Here is a 27,332-nt window from a genome sequence, read left to right as displayed (position 1 = left end):
AATAAAGAAAATGTACATTGCAGGATATTCTGTTGTCACTAGAGTATCAGACAAATGTCAGTCACCATGAAGAACATAAAAAAGGATGCAGGATTGGGAACTAGAACATTGGCTTGAAGTGCACCCAGAAAGACAAGCTGCTCCTTAATGCTCAGTGGTACAAAACAGTAGTAACAGTAAGGCACTGTGATGGAGTGGGCTCCAGTCGGGACCTCCTCGATAAGTCAGAAAGAAAAGAAGCTCTGGGCCGTCCATGCCAGTCAACAGAATACACTCATTTGAATGGCTGGCATCGAAGACAATAATCAAATGAATAGAAGGGAAATGTACAGCCAGATGCAGTTTCTCTTTGCTGATAACAGCTGATCGACAGCTTCTTCCTGAAACAACTTATTTTAGGCTACTTTCACACTAGCGTTTCTAGTTTCCGGTATTGAGATCGGTCTCAATACCGGAAAAAAACGCTTCTGTTTTGTCCCCAATCATTGTCAATAGGGACAAAACGTAACTGAACAGAACGGAATGCTCCAAAATGCATTCCATTCTGTTCTCATACCGGAGAGCATACCGCAGCAAGACGGAGCCGTCATGACCCACAATGCAAGTCAATGGGGATGGATCTGTTTTCTCTGGCACAATAGAAACAGATCCATCCTGACACACAATGTAAGGCTACTTTCACACTTGCGTTTGGAGCGGATCCGTCTGGTGTCTGCACAGACGGATCCGCTCCTATAATGCAAACGCTTGCATCCGTTCAGAACGGATCCGTCTGCATAACTGGTTTTTACAGATCAGATTTTTCACTTTGTGAAAACTCAGATCCGACAGTATATTCTAACACAGAGGCGTTCCCATGGTGATGGGGACGCTTCAAGTTAGAATATACTAAAAGAAATGTGTACATGACTGCCCCCTGCTGCCTGGCAGCACCCGATCTCGTACAGGGGGCTGTGATCCGCACAATTATTGTGCGAATCATAGCCCCCTGTAAGAGATCAGGTGCTGCCAGGCAGGAGGGGGCAGACCCCCTCCCTCCCCTGTATTAAATGTGACCAGTGCGGCCCCCCTCCCTCTATATTCATTGGTGGCCAGTGCCGCCCCCCCTCCCTCCCTCCCCAGTATTAAACGTGACCAGTGCGGCCCCCCTCCCTCTATATTCATTGGTGGCCAGTGCGGCTCCCTCTCTCCCCAGTAATAAATGTGACCAATGCCGCCCCCCTCCCTCTATATTCATTGGTGGCCAGTGCGGCCCCCCCTCCCTCTCTCCCCAGTATTAAATGTGACCAGTGCGGCCCCCCTCCCTCTATATTCATTGGTGGCCAGTGCGGATTCCCAGTATTAAATGTGACCAGTGCGGCCTCCCCTCTCCCCCCTAATTAAAATCACCCCCCCCCATCAATGGTGGCAGCAGAGAGTTCCGATCGGAGTCCCAGTTTAATCGCTGGGGCTCCGATCGGTTACATTGGCAGCCAAGACGCTATTGCAGTCTTGGCTGCCATGGTTACTTAGCAATAAATAGAACCATTATACTTACCTGCGATGTCTGTGACCGGCCGGGAGCTCCTCCTACTGGTAAGCACAGACCTGTCACTTACCAGTAGGAGGAGCGCCCGGCTGGTCACAGACATCGCAGCTCGCAGGTAAGTATAATGCTTCTAAAAATTGCTAAGTAACCATGGCAACCAGGACTGCAGTAGCGTCCTGGTTGCCATGGTTACCGATCGGAGCCCCAGCGATTAAACTGGGACTCCGATCGGAACTCTCCGCTGCCACCAATGATGGGGGGGGGGGGGGGTGATTTTAATTGGGGGGGGGGGGAGAGGGGAGGCCGCACTGGTCACATTTAATACTGGGGAGGGAGGGAGGGGCCGCACTGGCCACCAATGAATATAGAGGGAGGGGGGCCGCACTGGTCACATTTAATACTGGGGAGGGAGGGGGGGCCGCACTGGCCACCAATGAGGTAAATACAGGGGGGGAGGGGGGTCTGGGGTCTGCCCACTGCTGCCTGGCAGAACCTGCCAGGCAGCAGGGGGCAGTCATGTACACAGTTCTCAGTATATTCTAACTTGAAGCGCCCCCATCACCATGGGAACGCCTGTGTTAGAATATACTGTCGGATCTGAGTTTCACGATCTAACTCAAATCCGATGGTATATTCTAACATAGAGGCGTTCCCATGGTGATGGGGACGCTTCAAGTTAAAATATACCATCGGATTGGAGAAAACTCTGATCTGATAATATATTAATAGGGGACTCCTGACTTTACATTGAAAGTCAATGGGGGACGGATCCGTTTGAAATTGCACCATATTGTGTCAACGTCAAACGGATCCGTCCCCATTGACTTGCATTGTAAGTCTGGACGGATCCGTTTGGCTCCGCACGGCCAGGCGGACACAAAAACGCTGCAAGCTGCGTTCGGGTGTCCGCCTGCTGAACGGAACGGAGGCCAAACGGTGCCAAACTGATGCATTCTGAGCAGATCCGCATCCACTTAGAATGCATTGGGGCAGTACGGATCCGTTCAGGACCACTTGTGAGAGCCTTCAAACGGAGCTCACAAGCGGAACCCCGAACGCAAGTGTGAAAGTAGCCCAAGTCAATGGGGATGGATCTGTTTTCTCTGACACAATAGAAAACAGATCCGTCCCCTATTGACTTTCAATGGCGGATCCGTCTTGGGTATGTCAGAGTATATAACCGGATCCGTTCATAACGGATGCAGATGGTTGTATTATCAGTAACGGAAGCATTTTTGCTGAACCCTGCCGGATCCAGAAAAAACGCTAGTGCTTCCTTGACGCCTCTTTAAAGGGCTTGTTCCACCATAGATAGATGATAAGTATCTAATCTGGGGGGAAAGTCCGACTGCTGACTCTGTGGGGGTCTGACATTGGCTGCACTGATTGAATAGTGTCAGACTGTGCAGGGACAAACACCCAATTGTAGATTCATTCATAAACGGAGTAGAAATAATGACCGGCAGAGGAACAGACTACCAGAGTTGCAGTATCCAGCATAGCAGATCGCCACTGCATCCTAAAGTCAGATCTAAGGCTTTAAGCGTAACTTGAAGACACTGATTTGTCCATGCCAGGGTGTTATACTTCTTCAGAATTTACAAGTCTGAATAAACAATGAGACAACACTAGACTGCCCTCCTTGAGACTACAGAGAATCCACCTTCCGCGGCTTCTGGAGATCCAGATTTATAGATGGAACAATGTGCAGGACAGGCTGCTCATCCAGATATTGGTCTGTCTTCCCGGTGAAATATTGCGGCTGGCTCCATTCTTATTTTACATTTTGTTAGGTGGACAGTAGCACGGCACATTCCCCATACTAATTAGACAGCAATTTTTATTTGCCTCTTTGTGGAACGTATTTCACTTTGTCAGTTGGAACTGCAAAGCACCTTTTTATCTGTCTTTATATAAATGGACATAAAATAAAAAATATGGTAGCCCCTTAGCAATAAATAATAGCTATAATGCACCGTGGACCTGCCGCATTGATCAATAGAAAGCATTAAGGACATAAATAACACTTACTCAGCTTAACCTTAACAACACGAACGGCTGCTTTCAATGCACTGAAAGTCCCAAAGAAAATCTACAGAAAGGCCAAGATAGGAAAAGTATGGTGTTTGCTACTGTGTAGACTCGGCAGTGTCAAACATGTGACAGATTGGTTCTGTCTGTGAAGACAAACTATAATTCAGCAATAAAATGTTACTATAAACTGAGCTTTTTCACCTGAGCAAAATGAACTACTGTGCACACAGGAATGAGACTACAGTACAGCACTGCCCTTAAAGGGAACCTGTCATCAACTTCATGCTACCCTTAGGCACCTGTCACACACACGAGTTTTCCACGCGGGTGCAATGCACGAGTTGAACGCATTGCACCCGCACTGAATCCGGACCCATTCATTTCTATGGGGCTGTGCACATGAGCGGTGATTTTCACGCATCACTTGTGCGTTGCGTGAAAATCGCAGCATGCTCTATTTTGTGCGTTTTTCGCGCAACGCAGGCCCCATAGAAGTGAATGGGACTGCGTGAAAATCGCAAGCAAGTGCGGATGCGGTGCGATTTTTACGCACGGTTGCTAGGAGACGATCGGGATGGAGACCCGATCATTATTATTTTCCCTTATAACATGGTTATAAGGGAAAATAATAGCATTCTGAATACGGAATGCATAGTGCAATAGGGCTGGAGGGGGTACCAAACATGGCGATTTTTCTCACGTGCATGCTAAACGCATTACAATGTTTTGCACTCGCGCGAAAAAAAATAAATAAATCGCTCATTTTCCCGCAACGCACCCGCATCTTATCCGGGCAAAAAACATGACGCCCGTGTGATAGAGGCCTTACTAATGGCGAGTTTATTTCAGTGGTCATCATTTAAAAGTTAAAAGTAAGTGTTTGCCGAGAACCAACATTACAATCATTGCAGCCCAGGCCTGGATAAGAGCCACGGCCACCTGAGAAGAGTCATGGTTATTCATGAATTCCTTCTCTCCCTGCCCACCTGTTGATGACTGACAGTCTTCTACCTAGTTTTATCTCTTTCTCTCTAGGAGAAAACTGCCAATCATCAGCAGATAGGTCGGGGAGAGCAGGAGATTAGGAATAACCATGACTCTTCTCAGGTAGATTTGACTCTTTTCAAGGCCTGAGCTGCAATGATTATGATGCTGGTTCTCAGCAACCACTTACTTTTAGCTCATGAGTGACAGACCGCTGAAATCAGCATTTCTGTCACTATTTTATGCTGCCCTCAGTGAGGTCAGCATAACGTTGATGACAGGTTCCCTTTAAAGCACTGCAACAAACACATCTGACTTATTACTAGCCAGAAGAAAATACTTTTTTGAATAAGGGCTTCATCACACTAAAGTACACCGTTACATTACAATGCACACATGTATATAAAGACATAACATAATTACAATATTTAATACACATCTCATGACCAAAAGTGTGTAGCCACCTGGACATCACATGCACATTTTCACCAGAATTGTGAAATTAACCCCTTCAGGACCCTGCCATTTTTCACCTTAAGGACCAGGCCAAATTTTGGAATTCTGACAGGTGTCACTTTATGTGGTAATAACTTTGGAACACTTTTACTTATCCAAGCCATTCGGAGATTGTTTTCTCGTGACACATTGTACTTCATAAAAGTGGTAAATTTGAGTCAATATAAATTACCTTCATTTATAAAAAAAATTTAAAAAAAATCCTAAATTTACAGAAAATTTGGAAAAATCTGTAATTTTCTAAATATGAATTTCTCTGCTTTTAAGGCAGATAGTGATACCTCACAAAATAGTTATTACTTTACATTTCCCATATGTCTCCTTTATGTTGGCATCATTTTGTAGATGTGTATTTATTTTTTAGGACGTTAGAAGGCTCCGAATTTTAGCAGCAATTCTTAAAATTTTTAAGAAAATTTCCAAAGCCATTTTTTTAAGGACCAGTTCAGTTCTGAAGTCACTTTGCGGGGCTTACATAGTGGAAACCACCCACAAATGACCCCAATTTAGAAACGACACCCCTCAAGTTATTCAAAACTGATTTTACAAACCTTGTTAACCCTTTATGTATTTCATAAGAATTAAAAGAAAATCGAGATGGCCTTTCAAAAAATTTCACCTTTTTGGCAAATTTTCTATTTTAATAAATTTTTTCCTGTAACACATCAAAGGTTAACAGTCAACCAAAACTCAAAATCTATTACCCTGATTCTGCGATTTACAGAAACGCCCCATATGTTGTCGTAAACTGCTGTAAGGGCACATGGCAGGGCGTAAAAGAAAAGGAGCACAGTATGGATTTTGGAGGGCAGATTTTGCTGGACTGGTTTTTAGACACCATGTCCCATTTGAAGCGCCCCTGATGCACCCTACAGTAGAAGCTCCTAAAAAGTGACCCCATTTTGGCAACTACAGGATAAGGTGACAGTTTTATTGATACTATTCTGGGTTACATATGATTTTTAAATCGCTCTAAATTACGTTTTTTGTTAGGCAAGGTAACCAAAAATGGCTGTTGTGGCAGTTTTTATTTTTTGTTTTTTACAATGTTCATCTGACAGGTTAGATCATGTGCTATTTTTATAGAGCAGGTTGTTACAGATGCGATGATATCAAGTTTGTCTACTTTCTTTATTTGTTTGTTTCACTTTTACATAATAAAGCATTGTTGAAAAAAAAATCATGTTTTTGTGTCTCCATTTTATGAAAGACATTTTTTTATTTTTCTGCCGATTGTCATGTGCAGGGGCTCGTTGACATTTTCATTGGTCCCAATTTTGGGTACATAATATTTTTTGATCATTCAATATTACACTTTATTGGGCAAGTAGACCAAAAATGGTTGTTGTGGCACATTTTTTTTTTTAGTTTTTTTACAGCATTCACCATAGGGGTAGATCATGTGATATTTTTATAGAGGAGGTCATTACGGATGCAGCGATACCTAATATGTCTATTTTATTTATTTTTTATTTTGGTTTTTCTGAAAGCCATATTTTTTTTCATTTAAGGTAGGGGCAAATTTTTGGCGGGATGAGGTGACGGTTTGATTGGTACCATTTTGGGGTACTTATGACTTTTTGATCACTTGGTATTACACTTTTTGTGATGTAAGATGACAAAAAATGGCTTTTTTGGCACTTTTTTTTATGGTGTTCATCTGAGGGGTTAGGTCATGTGATATTTTTATAGAGCTGGTTGTTACAAACACAGCAATACCCAATATGTACACTTTTTTATTTATTTATTTCACTTTAATACAATAAATGCATTTTAGAAAAAAAATATAATGTTTTTGTGTCTCCATTTTCTGAAAGCCATAGTTTTTCCATTTTTTAAGCAATTGTCTCATGTAGGGGCTCATTTTTTGCTGGATGAGGTGACAGTTTGATTGGTACCATTTTGGAGTACATACGACTTAATCACTTTTAATACCTTTTTTTTGGAAAGTGAGGTGGGCAAAAATTCTATTCCATCATAGTTTTTTTTTTTTTTTTTTTAATGGCTTTCACCGTGCTGGGAAAGTAACATGACCCTTTCCATAGATCAGGACGTTACGGACGCGGTGATATCAAACATGTGTAGTCTATTATTTTATCAATTATAAAATGTGCGGCTATAAGAAGATTTTTTAAAATATATAATTTTTTTTTTTTACCCAGACCCACTTTGTTACTGAAGATCTATAATACACTGCAGTACACTATATAGTGTACTGCAGTGTATCGTGACTTTACACTTAGGGTACTTTCACACTAGTGTTGTTAGAATCCGGCAGGCAGTTCCATTGCTGGAACTGCCTGCTGGATCCGGAAATCCGTATGCAAACGCATATCTTTTTTTTCTGGATACGGATCTATTAGACTTTTGCATTGAAATACCGGATCCATCTTTCCAGTTTCATCCGGAATAATGGATCCAGTATTTAATTTTTCCAAAGCTAGAAAGAACTGCGCATGCGTAGACCGGAAAACCGGATCTGGCAATGCAGCAATTTCCAGAACACTTGGTACCGGATCCGGCATTAATACATTTCAATGGAAATTAATGCCGGATCCGGAAAGTGCAGTAGTGTTACTGGATTTTGTCCGGAAAAAATACAGCAGAAAGCTGCAGCATTTTGTCCGGTCAAATACCATACAAGGGACGGAATGGAAGACATCCTGATGTATACTGAACAGATTGCTTTGCTTTTCATTTAGAATGCATTGGGACAAAACTGAAGCGTTTTTTCCCCCGGTATTTAGACCCTTTACCGGAATTCAATACCGGAGAAGAAAAACGCTAGTGTGAAAGTACCCTTTAGCAAAAGCCTGATCAGGCTTATCTATACCATGGCAAGCCGGAAGCCAGTGAAGGCGTCCGGTTGCCATGGTAACCATCGGGACGCTGCCACAGCAGCGCAGTGGCCCGATGGGGAAGGAAGCTCCTTCCCTCTGTGAACCCGTCAAGCATCAGGTCGCTGTAACGAGAGGGAGCTCCCTCCCTGTTAACCCTTTCCATACAGCGGTCCCCATGGACAGCGGCTTGGAAAGGGTTAAACGGCTGACATCGGTGCCAGCATTGATGTCGGCCGTTTCAAGCAGAGTGTCAGCTGTATGCTGACACTCAGCTAACCGCTCCGGCCATCCTGAAATAGGGCACATCAGGAGCTACGGGGAGGGGGGGGGGGGGTTTAGGTGAAGTAATAAAATAACACATTTTATTTATATACACACATTATATATATATATATATATATATACACACACACACACATATATATATATACATATATATATACACACACACACACACACACACATATAAACACACGCACTGCCCGTCCAAAAAAAAAAGTCACCAACAAAAATATTTCATTGGACAGCCTTTAGCTTTGATTACGGTACGCATTCGCTGTGGCATTGTTTCAATAAGCTTCTGCAATGTCACAATATTTATTTCCATCCAGTGTTGCATTAATTTGTCACCAAGATCTTGCATTGATGATGGTAGAGTCTGACTGCTGCGCAAAGCCTTCTCCAGTACATCCCAAAGATTCTCAATGGGGTTAAGGTCTGGACTCTGTGGTGGCCAATCCATGTGTGAAATTGATGTCTTATGCTCGCTGAACCACTCATTCACAATTTGAGCCAGATGAATCCTGGCATTGTCATCTTGGAATATGCCCGTGCCATCAGGGAAGAAAAAATCCATTGATGGAATAACCTAGTCATTCAGTATGTTCTGGTAGTCAGCTGACCTCATTTTTGGAGCACATACTGTTGCTGAACCTAGACCTGACCAACTGCAGCAACCCCAGATCATAGCACTGCCCCCACAGGCTTGTACAGTAGGCACTAGGCATGATGGGTGCATCACTTCATCTGCCTCTCTTCTTACCCTGATGCGCCCATCACTCTGGAACAGGGTAAATCTGGACTCATCAGACCACATGACCTTCTTCCATTGCTCCAGAGTCCAATCTTTATGCTCCCTAGCAAATTGAAGCTTTTTTTCTGGTTTGCCTCACTGATTAGTGGTTTTCTTACGGCAACACAGCTGTTCAGTCCCAATCCCTTGAGTTCCCTTCGCATTGTGCGTGTGGAAATACTCTTACTTTCACTATTAAACATAGCCCTGAGTTCTACTGTTGTTTTTCTTCGAAGTGATCGCCGAGCATGATTATTCTGAATTTCTTTCCCGCCACATTTCTTCCTTGAATACGATGGGTCCCAGTTCTTAACCCAATTTTAGTAGTTTCTGCAATCTCCTTAGATGTTTTCTCTGCTTGATGCATGCCAATGATTTGACCCTTCTCAAACAGACTAACATCTTTTCCACGACCACGAGATGTGTTTTTCGACATGGTTGTTTAAGAAGTGAGAAGCAACTCATTGCACCAGTTGGGGTTAAATAACTTGTTTCCAGCTGAAAGATAATCGCCCATGCAGTAATTATCCAATAGGAGGCTCATAACTATTTGCTTTGTTAAATCCAGGTGGCGACTTTTTTTTGGACAGGCAGTGTGTGTGTGTGTGTGTATATATATATATATATATATATATATATATATATATATATATATATATATATATATATATATATATATATATATATATATATATACACACACACACACACCGTAATAAATATATATATATATATATATATATATATATATATATATAATATAATAATCACAGGTCGGCACTGCTGTATATGGTCACGGTGCACGAGTCTATGGGATGGCGTCCCAATGTAGAATCAATGAAAAAGACCGGCACTCGCTGTTGATAATTCTTTCTTTGTATTTATTCAGTCACATGTACAGGCAATAAGTGACGCGTGCGTTTCGGTGCTGCCGCACCTTCCTCAGACTTATCCTCATACAAAGAACATTTCATGTTTAAATAGAGCGCCCAAACACAGAGAAATGACATCACACAGAAAACCACACCCACCAATCAGTGTTAAAACAAAAACATATGAGTTCCTTTAAATTCACTTTAGTTTGTTGCTTACTTCTTTCTTCCTTCATTATGTTCGCTGTAAATAATATATAGAAAAAAATCCATTTATTTTCTTACAAAGGATATTTTTGTCAAAAAATTATTATTTTCATTATTTTCTTTTTTCTTTTTATTTTTTGTTTTAAAGTTTTTTATTTGTTTTTAATTGCACTATTGCAATACTCAAAAATATAACATTATAGAAAAATTATTATCCTGAGAAAAATATTATTATACCAAGGTGATCTATCAGAGGAAGCTTTGTACATTATACTCCCGGTTGAGTCCGTGGGGCTCAATCGTTCGTAATCGATGTATCCAATAAGCCTCCCTCTGCAGCAATAACTTGTTCCTATCTCCACCCCGACGTGGAAGGGGTACACTGTCTATAATCTGGTAACGCAACTGTGCCACTGTGTGTCTATGTGCATGGAAGTGGAATGGTACAGGAAATAATAAATTTTGCTTGCGGATGGTGGACTTGTGGTTACTAAGTCTGTCTTTCATCCTAGTGGAAGTCTCTCCCACGTACAATAGACCACAGGGGCACTTTAAAATATATATAACAAAACGACTGTCACAGGTAAAAAAAATTTTTATAGGTATGCGTTCGCCAGATTGTGGATGTGTAAAGTGTGTACCCTTAATCACACTAGAGCAGTGTACGCAATTTAAGCAGGGAAAAGTTCCCATTTTAGGAGTAGCCAGTACTCTCTGTATAGATGCAGTTTTACTACTTCCAATGTCAGCCCGTACTATCTTATCACGTATATTTGTGGCTCTTTTGAAGCACATCATAGGTGGTAGTTTAAACTCCACTACTTGTGGGTATGACTTTGACACTACATTCCAATGTTTATTTATTATCCCTCTCAATCTCTGAGACCATGGATGATACTGAATTACAAGTGGAATCCGTGGTTCTTTTAGGGGCTTATCCTGTTGTTTTATCTCAACTCGGTTCCTTTGTTCTTTTAATAAGTGATCGGGATAACCTCTCTCCTTAAATTTCTGGCTCATTTCGTCTAATCTTTCCTGACATAATTCAGCTGTGCCCACTATGCGCTTAACCCTTTGAAATTGGGAAAAGGGGAGGGATTTTTTTTGTGGCTGCTGGGTGGTTGCTAGTATACATGAGTAAGCTATTTCGATCTGTATTTTTTGTAAATAGATCCGTGTATAACCCACCTGTGTCTCCCTTAATTACCCACGTGTCTAGGAAAGAAATTTTTTGTACATCAAAATGCAGAGTGAATTTCAACTCAGGCCAGACAGAATTGAGGTGAAGAGTAAATTGTTGAAGGGATCGAACGCCGCCGCGCCATACGCAAATAATGTCATCGATAAAACGACGCCAAAATTTGCAGTGTTTTCTATAGAAATCATTAGTATAGACGAAATCAGTCTCGAATTGTGCCATATAACAATTTGCGTACGGCGGTGCGACGTTCGATCCCATCGCGGTCCCACGCCGCTGCTGATAAAAAGAATCCTGAAATAAAAAGTAATTTTGTTCTAGAACAATCCTCAATAATGTCAAGAAAAATTCACATTCTGCATTGTTGTAATGACTTGGTTGTAACAATGTATCAATTGCTTTCAGACCTTTCTCATGTGATATTGATGTGTATAAATTACATACATCAAAGGTAACAAGTAAATCATCTTTTTCTGAATGCAGAGTTTTAATTTCCTGCAAAAAATGCTCAGTATCACGCAAGTATGATGGAGACAATTTAGTAAATGGCGTAAAGATTTTTTCTAGAAAAATTGCCAAAGGTGAGAGGATTGAGTCAGTAGATGCCACAATGGGACGGCCAGGCGGTTTAACAATGGACTTATGTACTTTTGGTAACGTATAAAAAACGGGAGTAATTGGATGTTGGTTAACCAAAAATCCGCCCAATGTGGCATCAATGACCCCCTCCTCTATGGCAGCATTCACAACAATTTGTATCATTTCTTTGATGCGAAATACAGGATCATTCTGTAAAATCTGATATGTATCTGTATCATTTAGTTGCGACAAAATTTCTGAAACATAATATGCTTTATCAAGGACCACCAGAGCACCCCCTTATCCGCTGGTTTGAATACCAGAGACTTATCCTCCAACAATTGATCAAGTGCACGTTTTTCCTCCAAAGGTAAATTGGATTGTAAATGCATATTGCCAGTCTTGCATTGTTGCAACAATGTCTCAACATCACGTTGCACTAGATTTATAAAAGTTTCAATAGGATGGTGTAGACGCGGAGGTGAAAATGTGCTCCTGATCTTCAGATTAAACATTTTAGCTGTTAGGGAACCAGTACCAGTCTCAGAATGAACGGATTGAGGGACCATGTGTTCTGAAGAAAAATGGGCCTTTAAACGTATATTACGGTAAAACCGTTGTAAGTCAGTATCAAGGTTGAAAGTATCAAGGCTTCCAGTGGGGCTAAATGATAAACCCTTTTGTAATAAGTTCATGTCGGCCACACTCAGATTTTTAGAGGACAGATTGAATACTAAGTTTTTGTCCTTACCTGGGACCTCGTGATCCGTGGAGCGTCTGCCTCGCCTATGATGGCGCCCGGCTCGCCTTGTCTTGGCTTGCGTGGTCGTCGGCCTAAAAAAGGCGCCCGATATCCAGTAGAGACGTCGCTTCCAGAGCCGGAAGAAGCCGAACCCACTCGCCAGTCTCTCATACGAGAGAATGGAACCGCGACACCTTTTGCGTCCTGCCACCTGTATACTCGGTGGTGCAGATAATCCTCTGTATCCCGAAGAAACTTGGATCGCTTTGTAGCTTCGATCCTGGAGCGGAGCTCGCTGCATTGTTTGTCAAGTTTGTCCTGTAGTGCGGTGAATTCTTCCGGCTTCAAGCAGTTATTCAGCTGTTGCTTAATGTTGTCAATGCTCTTTTGGCGTTCGTCAATGGCAACGGTCAGATGCTCAAGAGTAAGTACAATCAAATCCAAAGAGCATTTATTAAGTATTTGGGCAAAACGGGTGCAATAGTCCAAGTTATCGCCAAACAGAGTCGGCCGCAGTTTAACTCGGAGTCCTCGAGGTATTTTTTCAGTGCGGTGATATTCCGCCAATGTTGCGGCATGCAATTCTAATGAGATAAGCTGTTTCGCTTCCTTCTCAAGATCCCGACTTTTCAATTCACTTGAAGGAATTTTCAAAAAATCAGATGGGGCGGTGATCTGTGCCACAATGTCTTTCGCCGCATCATCCGTATAAGCAAAGGTATTCATTTGATAATGGAAATTTAGCGTGCTCGTACCTGAAAGCCGTAGATAATATAATAATCACAGGTCGGCACTGCTGTATATGGTCACGGTGCACGAGTCTATGGGATGGCGTCCCAATGTAGAATCAATGAAAAAGACCGGCACTCGCTGTTGATAATTCTTTCTTTGTATTTATTCAGTCACATGTACAGGCAATAAGTGACGCGTGCGTTTCGGTGCTGCCGCACCTTCCTCAGACTTATCCTCATACAAAGAACATTTCATGTTTAAATAGAGCGCCCAAACACAGAGAAATGACATCACACAGAAAACCACACCCACCAATCAGTGTTAAAACAAAAACATATGAGTTCCTTTAAATTCACTTTAGTTTGTTCCTTACTTCTTTCTTCCTTCATTATGTTCGCTGTAAATAATATATAGAAAAAAATCCATTTATTTTCTTACAAAGGATATTTTTGTCAAAAAATTATTATTTTCATTATTTTCTTTTTTCTTTTTATTATCACAAATATACGTGATAAGATAGTACGGGCTGACATTGGAAGTAGTAAAACTGCATCTATACAGAGAGTACTGGCTACTCCTAAAATGGGAACTTTTCCCTGCTTAAATTGCGTACACTGCTCTAGTGTGATTAAGGGTACACACTTTACACATCCACAATCTGGCGAACGCATACCTATAAAAAATTTTTTACCTGTGACAGTCGTTTTGTTATATATATTTTAAAGTGCCCCTGTGGTCTATTGTACGTGGGAGAGACTTCCACTAGGATGAAAGACAGACTTAGTAACCACAAGTCCACCATCCGCAAGCAAAATTTATTATTTCCTGTACCATTCCACTTCCATGCACATAGACACACAGTGGCACAGTTGCGTTACCAGATTATAGACAGTGTACCCCTTCCACGTCGGGGTGGAGATAGGAACAAGTTATTGCTGCAGAGGGAGGCTTATTGGATACATCGATTACGAACGATTGAGCCCCACGGACTCAACCGGGAGTATAATGTACAAAGCTTCCTCTGATAGATCACCTTGGTATAATAATATTTTTCTCAGGATAATAATTTTTCTATAATGTTATATTTTTGAGTATTGCAATAGTGCAATTAAAAACAAATAAAAAACTTTAAAACAAAAAATAAAAAGAAAAAGAAAATAATGAAAATAATAATTTTTTGACAAAAATATCCTTTGTAAGAAAATAAATGGATTTTTTTCTATATATTATTTACAGCGAACATAATGAAGGAAGAAAGAAGTAAGGAACAAACTAAAGTGAATTTAAAGGAACTCATATGTTTTTGTTTTAACACTGATTGGTGGGTGTGGTTTTCTGTGTGATGTCATTTCTCTGTGTTTGGGCGCTCTATTTAAACATGAAATGTTCTTTGTATGAGGATAAGTCTGAGGAAGGTGCGGCAGCACCGAAACGCACGCGTCACTTATTGCCTGTACATGTGACTGAATAAATACAAAGAAAGAATTATCAACAGCGAGTGCCGGTCTTTTTCATTGATTCTACATTGGGACGCCATCCCATAGACTCGTGCACCGTGACCATATACAGCAGTGCCGACCTGTGATTATTATATTATCTACGGCTTTCAGGTACGAGCACGCTAAATTTCCATTATCAAATGAATACCTTTGCTTATACGGATGATGCGGCGAAAGACATTGTGGCACAGATCACCGCCCCATCTGATTTTTTGAAAATTCCTTCAAGTGAATTGAAAAGTCGGGATCTTGAGAAGGAAGCGAAACAGCTTATCTCATTAGAATTGCATGCCGCAACATTGGCGGAATATCACCGCACTGAAAAAATACCTCGAGGACTCCGAGTTAAACTGCGGCCGACTCTGTTTGGCGATAACTTGGACTATTGCACCCGTTTTGCCCAAATACTTAATAAATGCTCTTTGGATTTGATTGTACTTACTCTTGAGCATCTGACCGTTGCCATTGACGAACGCCAAAAGAGCATTGACAACATTAAGCAACAGCTGAATAACTGCTTGAAGCCGGAAGAATTCACCGCACTACAGGACAAACTTGACAAACAATGCAGCGAGCTCCGCTCCAGGATCGAAGCTACAAAGCGATCCAAGTTTCTTCGGGATACAGAGGATTATCTGCACCACCGAGTATACAGGTGGCAGGACGCAAAAGGTGTCGCGGTTCCATTCTCTCGTATGAGAGACTGGCGAGTGGGTTCGGCTTCTTCCGGCTCTGGAAGCGACGTCTCTACTGGATATCGGGCGCCTTTTTTTAGGCCGACGACCACGCAAGCCAAGACTAGGCGAGCCGGGCGCCATCATAGGCGAGGCAGACGCTCCACGGATCACGAGGTCCCAGGTAAGGACAAAAACTTAGTATTCAATCTGTCCTCTAAAAATCTGAGTGTGGCCGACATGAACTTATTACAAAAGGGTTTATCATTTAGCCCCACTGGAAGCCTTGATACTTTCAACCTTGATACTGACTTACAACGGTTTTACCGTAATATACGTTTAAAGGCCCATTTTTCTTCAGAACACATGGTCCCTCAATCCGTTCATTCTGAGACTGGTACTGGTTCCCTAACAGCTAAAATGTTTAATCTGAAGATCAGGAGCACATTTTCACCTCCGCGTCTACACCATCCTATTGAAACTTTTATAAATCTAGTGCAACGTGATGTTGAGACATTGTTGCAACAATGCAAGACTGGCAATATGCATTTACAATCCAATTTACCTTTGGAGGAAAAACGTGCACTTGATCAATTGTTGGAGGATAAGTCTCTGGTATTCAAACCAGCGGATAAAGGGGGTGCTCTGGTGGTCCTTGATAAAGCATATTATGTTTCAGAAATTTTGTCGCAACTAAATGATACAGATACATATCAGATTTTACAGAATGATCCTGTATTTCGCATCAAAGAAATGATACAAATTGTTGTGAATGCTGCCATAGAGGAGGGGGTCATTGATGCCACATTGGGCGGATTTTTGGTTAACCAACATCCAATTACTCCCGTTTTTTATACGTTACCAAAAGTACATAAGTCCATTGTTAAACCGCCTGGCCGTCCCATTGTGGCATCTACTGACTCAATCCTCTCACCTTTGGCAATTTTTCTAGAAAAAATCTTTACGCCATTTACTAAATTGTCTCCATCATACTTGCGTGATACTGAGCATTTTTTGCAGGAAATTAAAACTCTGCATTCAGAAAAAGATGATTTACTTGTTACCTTTGATGTATGTAATTTATACACATCAATATCACATGAGAAAGGTCTGAAAGCAATTGATACATTGTTACAACCAAGTCATTACAACAATGCAGAATGTGAATTTTTCTTGACATTATTGAGGATTGTTCTAGAACAAAATTACTTTTTATTTCAGGATTCTTTTTATCAGCAGCGGCGTGGGACCGCGATGGGATCGAACGTCGCACCGCCGTACGCAAATTGTTATATGGCACAATTCGAGACTGATTTTGTCTATACTAATGATTTCTATAGAAAACACTGCAAATTTTGGCGTCGTTTTATCGATGACATTATTTGCGTATGGCGCGGCGACGTTCGATCCCTTCAACAATTTACTCTTCACCTCAATTCTGTCTGGCCTGAGTTGAAATTCACTCTGCATTTTGATGTACAAAAAATTTCTTTCCTAGACACGTGGGTAATTAAGGGAGACACAGGTGGGTTATACACGGATCTATTTACAAAAAATACAGATCGAAATAGCTTACTCATGTATACTAGCAACCACCCAGCAGCCACAAAAAAATCCCTCCCCTTTTCCCAATTTCAAAGGGTTAAGCGCATAGTGGGCACAGCTGAATTATGTCAGGAAAGATTAGACGAAATGAGCCAGAAATTTAAGGAGAGAGGTTATCCCGATCACTTATTAAAAGAACAAAGGAACCGAGTTGAGATAAAACAACAGGATAAGCCCCTAAAAGAACCACGGATTCCACTTGTAATTCAGTATCATCCATGGTCTCAGAGATTGAGAGGGATAATAAATAAACATTGGAATGTAGTGTCAAAGTCATACCCACAAGTAGTGGAGTTTAAACTACCACCTATGATGTGCTTCAAAAGAGCCACAAATATACGTGATAAGATAGTACGGGCTGACATTGGAAGTAGTAAAACTGCATCTATACAGAGAGTACTGGCTACTCCTAAAATGGGAACTTTTCCCTGCTTAAATTGCGTACACTGCTCTAGTGTGATTAAGGGTACACACTTTACACATCCACAATCTGGCGAACGCATACCTATAAAAAAATTTTTTACCTGTGACAGTCGTTTTGTTATATATATTTTAAAGTGCCCCTGTGGTCTATTGTACGTGGGAGAGACTTCCACTAGGATGAAAGACAGACTTAGTAACCACAAGTCCACCATCCGCAAGCAAAATTTATTATTTCCTGTACCATTCCACTTCCATGCACATAGACACACAGTGGCACAGTTGCGTTACCAGATTATAGACAGTGTACCCCTTCCACGTCGGGGTGGAGATAGGAACAAGTTATTGCTGCAGAGGGAGGCTTATTGGATACATCGATTACGAACGATTGAGCCCCACGGACTCAACCGGGAGTATAATGTACAAAGCTTCCTCTGATAGATCACCTTGGTATAATAATATTTTTCTCAGGATAATAATTTTTCTATAATGTTATATTTTTGAGTATTGCAATAGTGCAATTAAAAACAAATAAAAAACTTTAAAACAAAAAATAAAAAGAAAAAAGAAAATAATGAAAATAATAATTTTTTGACAAAAATATCCTTTGTAAGAAAATAAATGGATTTTTTTCTATATATTATTTACAGCGAACATAATGAAGGAAGAAAGAAGTAAGGAACAAACTAAAGTGAATTTAACCACCTCCGGACCGCCTAACGCAGGATTGCGTTCCGGAGGTGGCAGCGCTGCGCAGAGTCACGCATATACGCGTCATCTCGCGAGACACGAGATTTCGCTCCAAGCCGGCCCGCGCATGCGCATCGCGGGCCGGCAAAATTCAAAGAACAAGTTCGTCACCAGCCTGCCAGCAACGATCATTGGCTGGCAGGCTGGCGATTTTCAAAAAATCCAATCCAAAGTCATATAACAGATCATATTAGTAAATATGATCTGTTATATGGCTTGTCTGCTCCTGTGCTGGTCCTTTTCGTCGGTTGGATCCAGCACAGGAGCAGACTGAACTGTGAGTACACCAACACTACACCTTAGCCCCAGATCACCCACCTGCACCCCAATTAACCCTTTGATCACCCCTTTGATCGCCCCTGTCAATCACTAGTGAAAGGAAAAAAAGTGATCAGTGTAAACTGTCACTTTTTTTTTTTCACTGGTATTGGCTGTTAGGTTTTAGGGATAGTTTAGGCCCCTTGGTTAGGTAGTTAGCGTCAGTTAGCGCCCACCCCACCGCACCGCAGTCACTTTTATTCGCTGTTTAGCGTATCGCTAATCAGCATTTGTACTTTTATAGTATCTGTAAGTGATCAAAACTGATCACGGTCAGATCTATAATAGTATTAGTGTCACCTTAGCTCGCCCTCCACCCAAAACGCAGTGTTTGCCCGATCAGGCCTGATCGGTCGCCCACACGTGCGTTCACCCACGCCCGCCCCACCGCAGTGACAAAAAATTATTATTTTTTGATCACTGCACATTCATTTTACACGCACTGCGGCGATAAAAAAATCAGTTTTGATATTTTTTATCAACCGCAGCAGCCTCCGGTACTTCGCTAGCCTCCCCTTTGTAAGACAGGTTTGCTTTTTTTCTTGGGTAGTCTCAGGGAATACCCCTAAATTTAGTAGTCCAAAATGTCAAACAGGGGGTATTCTTCTGAAGAGGCCTACAGGATTCTGACCCAGTCGGATGAGGAGTGGGAACCCTCATCTGACGAATCTAGCGGGTCAGAATATGAACCTGTGGAAAGCAGTGGCTCTCTGACCCAAAGTTCGGACGAGGAGGTGGAGGTCCCTGGCAGCACCAGGCGTACCCGGCCCCATGTCGCTAGACCACAGGTTACGCAGGATCCGCTTCAAGAGCAGCAGAGTGGGGCTGTCGCTGCCGGATCACGTGGTGAGGCATACACCAGCAGCGCAGCCCTTCCTGGACCTAGTACCAGCACTGCCGTACAACCTGGTGAAGTAGCGAGCACCAGAAGGGCAGTTGAAGCTGGTACGGTGGCACGTGCAATAGTTACCCCGTCGCAGCCACCGCAAAGACGGGCCCGTAGAGCCCCTAGAGTCCCTAGAGTCCCTGAGGTGCTGGCAAATCCTGATTGGCAGTCACCAACTTCAGCCGCACCAGTAGTTCCCCCTTTCACCGCCCAGTCTGGAGTTCGGGTTGAGACGGCTCAAATCGGTTCGGCCCTGGGATTTTTTGAGCTGTTCTTGACTGCGGAGCTCTTGGACTTAGTCGTGGCAGAGACCAACCAGTATGCCACACAATTTATAACCGCTAACCCGGGAAGCTATTATGCCCAGCCTTTCCGGTGGAAACCAGTCCAAGTTTCCGAGCTTAAAATTTTTTTGGGCCTTCTCCTCAACATGGGCCTGACAAAAAAGCATGAATTGCGGTCATATTGGTCAACGCACCCAATTCATCACATGCCCATGTTCTCTGCTGCTATGTCCAGGACACGATTTGAGACCATCCTACGTTTTCTGCATTTTAGCGACAATACCACCTCCCGTCCCAGAGGCCACCCTGCTTTTGACCGGCTCCACAAAATTCGGCCCCTCATAGACCATTTCAACCTGAAATTTGCAGATTTGTATACCCCTGAGCAAAACATCTGCGTAGACGAGTCCCTAATACATTTTACCGGGCGCCTTGGCTTCAAACAATACATCCCAAGCAAGCGTGCCCGGTATGGGGTCAAATTGTATAAGCTCTGTGAAAGGGCCACAGGCTATACCCACAAATTTCGGATCTATGAGGGAAAAGATCAGACCCTGGAGCCGGTCGGTTGCCCTGACTACCTGGGGAGCAGTGGGAAGACAGTCTGGGACTTGGTGTCACCCTTATTCGGCAAGGGGTACCATCTTTATGTGGACAATTTCTACACAAGTGTGGCCCTCTTTAGGCATTTGTTTCTAGAACGGATTTGCGCCTGTGGCACCATGCGAACTAGTCGCGTGGGCTTCCCCCAACGGCTTGTAACCACCCGTCTTGCAAGGGGGCAGAGGGCTGCCTTGTGTAACGAAGAACTGCTCGCGGTGAAATGGAGAGACAAGCGTGACGTTTACATGCTCTCCTCCATTCACGCAGACACGACAATCCAAATTGAGCGAGCAACCCGTGTCATTGAAAAGCCCCTCTGTGTCCACGACTATAATGCGCTCATGGGAGGGGTGGACTTCAATGACCAGATGTTGTCTCCGTATTTAGTTTCCCGCAGAACCAGACGCTGGTATAAGAAGGTGTCTGTATATTTAATTCAATTGGCGCTCTACAATAGTTTTGTTCTCTACAGTAAGGCTGGGAGAACAGGATCCTTCCTCAAATTCCAGGAAGAGATCATCGAGAACCTCCTTTACCCAGGAGGTTCCGTGGCCCCATCCACCAGTGTAGTTAGCCGTCTACACGAGCGACATTTCCCCAGTGTCGTTCCTGGTACCTCAACCCAACCGTCACCCCGAAAAAGATGTCGTGTCTGTAGCAGGAGTGGAATAAGGCGTGACACCCGCTATTTCTGTCCTGACTGTGCTGACCACCCTGCCCTATGCTATGGAGAGTGTTTCCGGAAGTACCACACACAGGTACACTTAGCATAGGGATCACATCTCACCAGGACAGGCACACAGGGCTATTAGGGCCCATTCACTCACAGCTGCTGCAAACCTCTCCTTTCACCTGGGATAAAGTGCATAATGTACTTCGCCACATCTTTGGGCGATTTGCGCTTTGCACATTGTCCCATGGGGAAGGAGAGGTTTGTTCTATAAAAGGTAAAAAAAACTAAACAAAAAAAAAAATACCGGTAAGTAAAAAAGTTAAATGTTCAGTTAAAAAAGTTTAAAAAAAGTTTCTATGTTCTGTTCAACAGTTAATAAAGTTATTGCTTTGCGGCCTGGTTTTTTCTTTTTTGTTTTGTTTTTTTTACCTTTCAGGTGGACCAACCGATCGACTAGCTGCAGCACTGATGTGCATTCGGACAGAAGCATTGCGCTGCTGTCAGATTACACGCAAGTCGGTGTATGCGGCGCTGCAAGACGAGATTTCTCCTCTGCAGTAAAAGATACGTTTGCCGAGGCATATGAGCTGAGGAGGTGGCGGTGTTCATATACTTTGGCAAACACTTTGTATATATAAAAAAAAAAATCCCGGCAATGATTTATTCATCCACATCGATTGATGTGAATGGAGAAATCTGGTTTGCCAGGGCATACGAGCTGAAGTGGGTATGGATGTTGGGCGGAGCTCCTATGTCCTGGCAGACGCCTTTCCCCTCCTTTTTCTTTTTTTGGCAGAGATTTTTTCATCCACATTGATCGATGCGAATGAAGAAATCTGTGCCGTTCATTTTTTTCTTTCAGCCCAGAGGCTGAACGGAAAAAAAAAAATCTCATTACCCGTATGCTCAATATAAGGAGAATAGCAGAAACTCCTAATGCTGGGCATACATGTAATGATTGCGGAGACCCTCAAATGCCAGGGCAGTACAAACACCCCACAAATAACACCATTTTGGAAAGAAGACACCCCAAGGTATTCGCTGAGGGGCATATTGAGTCCATGAAAGATTGAAATTTTTGTCCCAAGTTAGCGGAAAGGGAGACTTTGTGAGAACAAAATCAAAAAAATCAATTTCCGCTAACTTGTGCCAAATTTTTTTTTTTTCAATGAACTCGCCATGCCCCTCATTGAATACCTTGGGGTGTCTTCTTTCCAAAATGGGGTCACATGTGGGGTATTTATACTGCCCTGGCATTTTAGGGGCCCCAAAGCGTGAGAAGAAGTCTGGTATCCAAATGTCTAAAAATGCCCTCCTAAAAGGAATTTGGGCACCTTTGCCCACCTAGGCTGCAAAAAAGTGTCACACATGTGGTATCTCCGTATTCAGCAGAAGTTGGGGAATATGTTTTGGGGTGTCATTTTACATATACCCATGCTGGGTGAGATAAATATCTTGGTCAAATGCCAACTTTGTATAAAAAAAATGGGAAAAGTTGTCTTTTGCCAAGATATTTCTCTCACCCAGCATGGGTATATGTAAAAAGACACCCCAAAACACATTCCCCACCTTCTCCTGAGTACGGAGATACCAGATGTGTGACACTTTTTTGCAGCCTAGGTGGGCAAAGGGGCCCACATTCCAAAGAGCACCTTTCGGATTTCACAGGTCATTTACCTACTTACCAGACATTAGGGCCCCTGGAAAATGCCAGGGCAGTATAACTACCCCACAAGTGACCCCATTTTGGAAAGAAGACACCCCAAGGTATTCCGTGAGGGGCATGGCAAGTTCCTAGAATTTTTTATTTTTTGTCACAAGTTAGTGGAAAATGATGATTTTTTTTTTTTTTTTTTTTTTCATACAAAGTCTCATATTCCACTAACTTGTGACAAAAAATAAAAATTTCCATGAACTCACTATGCCTATCAGCGAATACCTTGGGGTGTCTTCTTTCCAAAATGGGGTCACTTGTGGGGTAGTTATACTGCCCTGGCATTCTAGGGGCCCAAATGTGTGGTAAGGAGTTTGAAATCAAATTCAGCAAAAAATGACCTATGAAATCCAAAAGGTGCTCTTTGGAATGTGGGCCCCTTTGCCCACCTAGGCTGCAAAAAAGTGTCACACATCTGGTATCCCCGTACTCAGGAGAAGTTGAGGAATGTGTTTTGGGGTGTCTTTTTACATATACCCATGGTGGGTGAGATAAATATCTTGGTCAAATGCCAACTTTGTATAAAAAAATGGGAAAAGTTGTCTTTTGCCAAGATATTTCTCTCACCCAGCATGGGTATATGTAAAATGACACCCCAAAACACATTCCCCACCTTCTCCTGAGTACGGAGATACCAGATGTGTGACACTTTTTTGCAGCCTAGGTGGGCAAAGGGGCCCATATTCCAAAGAGCACCTTTCGGATTTGACAGGTCATTTTTTTCAGAATTTGATTTCAAACTCCTTACCACACATTTGGGCCCCTAGAATGCCAGGGCAGTATAACTACCCCACAAGTGACCCCATTTTGGAAAGAAGACACCCCAAGGTATTCCGTGAGGGGCATGGCAAGTTCCTAGAATTTTTTATTTTTTGTCACAAGTTAGTGGAAAATGATGATTTTTTTTTTTTTTCATACAAAGTCTCATATTCCACTAACTTGTGACAAAAAATAAAAATTTCCATGAACTCACTATGCCCATCAGCGAATACCTTGGGGTGTCTTCTTTCCAAAATGGGGTCACTTGTGGGGTAGTTATACTGCCCTGGCATTCTAGGGGCCCAAATGTGTGGTAAGGAGTTTGAAATCAAATTCTGAAAAAAATGACCTGTCAAATCCGAAAGGTGCTCTTTGGAATATGGGCCCCTTTGCCCACCTAGGCTGCAAAAAAGTGTCACACATCTGGTATCTCCGTACTCAGGAGAAGGTGGGGAATGTGTTTTGGGGTGTCATTTTATATATACCCATGCTGGGTGAGATAAATATCTTGGTCAAATGCCAACTTTGTATAAAAAAATGGGAAAAGTTGTCTTTTGCCAAGATATTTCTCTCACCCAGCATGGGTATATATAAAATGACACCCCAAAACACATTCCCCACCTTCTCCTGAGTACGGAGATACCAGATGTGTGACACTTTTTTGCAGCCTAGGTGGGCAAAGGGGCCCATATTCCAAAGAGCACCTTTCGGATTTGACAGGTCATTTTTTTCAGAATTTGATTTCAAACTCCTTACCACACATTTGGGCCCCTAGAATGCCAGGGCAGTATAACTACCCCACAAGTGACCCCATTTTGGAAAGAAGAGACCCCAAGGTATTTCGTTATGGGCATAGTGAGTTCATAGAAGTTTTTATTTTTTGTCACAAGTTAGTGGAATATGAGACTTTGTAAGAAAAAAAAAAAAAAAAAAAAAATCATCATTTTCCGCTAACTTGTGACAAAAAATAAAAAGTTCTATGAACTCACTATGCCCATCAGCGAATACCTTAGGGTGTGTACTTTCCGAAATGGGGTCATTTGTGGGGTGTTTGTACTGTCTGGCCATTGTAGAACCTCAGGAAACATGACAGGTGCTCAGATAGTCAGAGCTGCTTCAAAAAGCGGAAATTCACATTTTTGTACCATAGTTTGTAAACGCTATAACTTTTACCCAAACCATTTTTTTTTTTACCCAAACATTTTTTTTTTTATCAAAGACATGTAGAACTATAAATTTAGAGCAAAATTTCTATATGGATGTCGTTTTTTTTGCAAAATTTTACAACTGAAAGTGAAAAATGTCATTTTTTTGCAAAAAAATCGTTAAATTTCGATTAATAACAAAAAAAGTAAAAATGTCAGCAGCAATGAAATACCACCAAATGAAAGCTCTATTAGTGAGAAGAAAAGGAGGTAAAATTCATTTGGGTGGTAAGTTGCATGACCGAGCAATAAACGGTGAAAGTAGTGTAGGTCAGAAGTGTAAAAAGTGGCCTGGTCTTTCAGGGTGTTTAAGCACTGGGGGCTGAGGTGGTTAAAGGAATTCATATGTTTTTGTTTTAACACTGATTGGTGGGTGTGGTTTTCTGTGTGATGTCATTTCTCTGTGTTTGGGCGCTCTATTTAAACATGAAATGTTCTTTGTATGAGGATAAGTCTGAGGAAGGTGCGGCAGCACCGAAACGCACGCGTCACTTATTGCCTGTACATGTGACTGAATAAATACAAAGAAAGAATTATCAACAGCGAGTGCCGGTCTTTTTCATTGATATTATATATATATATATATATATATTACACACACATATACATACATACATATACACACACACACACATATTTAACAAGGTTCTGATCCCCACAGTCACAGACTTTGGGGATCAGAACCTTTCAGCCGGCATTAGATTGTGCGATTGGCTAGTTTGTACAGACTAGCCATAGCCAATCAGAGCGATCGCCGGCCCGGGACCAATGAGGGCGGCCAGGGTCTCAGCGCTGTGACCATGTCTGCAGACATGGTGACAGTTTAAAGCCATGACGTGTATATTCGTCATGGAGCTTTTAAACGATGCAGGCATCTCTGAAATGGCAGGAATCAGAGATGGCTCCAGTCCAAGCTGTTAAACATCCTAGATGCCACAGTCCCCATCTTGGCAGGTAGACAGAGGGAGGGAGCCCCCTCTGTTTTCATAGATGCCTCAAAACCTAATCACACAGTGCTGATGTATTGCCATGGCAGCCAGGCCATGACTATATGGCACAGCATAATAGACCAGTAAACCATTATTAAATATTGTAAACTAATGCATTATAAAAGTGATGAAAAGCATTGTGACATACCCTTGTAGGGCTAAAAAAAATAAATAAAAGGTTGATAACATTTAAAAAAAAAAAAAAAAAAAGTTAATAACTTTAATCACTAAGGCTCATGTACCTCAATCTCGTTCTGCAATAAACAAGCCCACATAAGGCTACATGGCTTTTGGAATAAAGCCGTATAAATATATATATTTTTTACATGAGATTATTATTGTGCAAAAGTAGTAAAAAAAAAAAAAAAAAAAAATGTATATTTGGTATCACCTTCATTGTATTGACCCATAAAATTCCAATTCCAAATGAGTTGGGACGAGTATAAAATGTAACGCATATCAGATGCAGAAAGTAAGACATTTCACAATTTCATGAAACAAAATTAACTCACTTAGGCTACTTTCACACTAGCGTCAGGACGTATCCGACAGGCTGTTCACCCTGTCGGATCTGTCCTGCCGCTATTTCGCCGTGCCGCCGGACTGCCGCTCCGTCCCCATTGACTATAATGGGGACAGGGGCGGAGCTCCGGCGCAGCACGGCAGTGCGCGGTGAGAGGCCGCCGGACTAAAAAGTCGGACATGCAGTACTTTTAGTCCGGCAGCTTCTCGCCGTGCACTGCCGTGCTGCACCGGAGCTCCGCCAACTGTCCCCATTATAGTCAAAGGGGACGGAGCGGCAAAAGCTCTTAAAGCTGAACAGTATATAGAGGTTTTAGAACAACATATAATCCCATCCAGGCAACGTCTTTTTCAGAGAAAACCTTGTATATTTCAGAAAGATAATGCTAAGCCACATACTGCATCCATCACAACAGCATAGCTCCACAAGAGTCAGGGTGCTGAACTGGCATGTCTGTGGGTGGTCCAGACCCTTTACCAACAGAAAACATTTTTTGGTGCATCATGAAACGAAAAATCCAGCAAAGACCCAGGACTGGGGCAACATTCCTCTCCCACAATCCAGCAATTGGTCCCCTCACTTCCCAGACATTTACAAACTGCTGTTAAAAGAAAAGATGCTACATAATGGTAGACATGGCCCTGTCCCAAATTTCTTTGAGATGCGTTGCTGCTATTAAGTTCTAAATGAGTTCATTTTTGTTCATGAAAGAGTAAAAAAGTATCACTTTTATTATCCGATATGTGTTCTATGAAATATGATCTATTGTGAATAAAATGGGAGCGTTGCAAACACTGCATTCCAGTTTTATTTACAGTGTCCGAACATTTTTGGAATTGGGGTTGTAAAAGGAACATGCCAGTTATGCTGCACAGTGAACGCCATAAATGTAATGTGCAAAAAGCAATGGAGGAATTGCTCGCCCCATCATTACTAACCCCAAAAAAGGTTAATAAGGCCTCGTTCACAACACAGTTTCTCCTTTCCGTTCTCCGGCTCCGTTGATAACTGAGACCTAACGGAGCGTAACGGAGCCTAAAGACCCCATAGACTATAATGGGGTCCGTTTGGAGTCCGCTCAGAACATGATTTTTGAGCGGAGACAAAAGTCCTGCGACCACTAGAA

General features: G+C 42.2%; 1 protein-coding gene across 1 annotated transcript in view; it reads right to left on the bottom strand.

The window, feature by feature from the left end:
- Window positions 1–27,332, bottom strand: part of GPATCH11 (G-patch domain containing 11) — a 99,315-nt gene that overhangs the window by 53,076 nt on the left and 18,907 nt on the right. The window lies entirely within an intron of this gene.

Source organism: Bufo bufo, chromosome 4 (genome assembly GCF_905171765.1).
Source record: "Bufo bufo chromosome 4, aBufBuf1.1, whole genome shotgun sequence".
Classification (NCBI taxonomy): domain Eukaryota; kingdom Metazoa; phylum Chordata; class Amphibia; order Anura; family Bufonidae; genus Bufo; species Bufo bufo.
The sequence above is the reverse complement of the archived record's forward strand: the minus strand, read 5'-3'. Positions and strand labels throughout refer to the sequence as shown.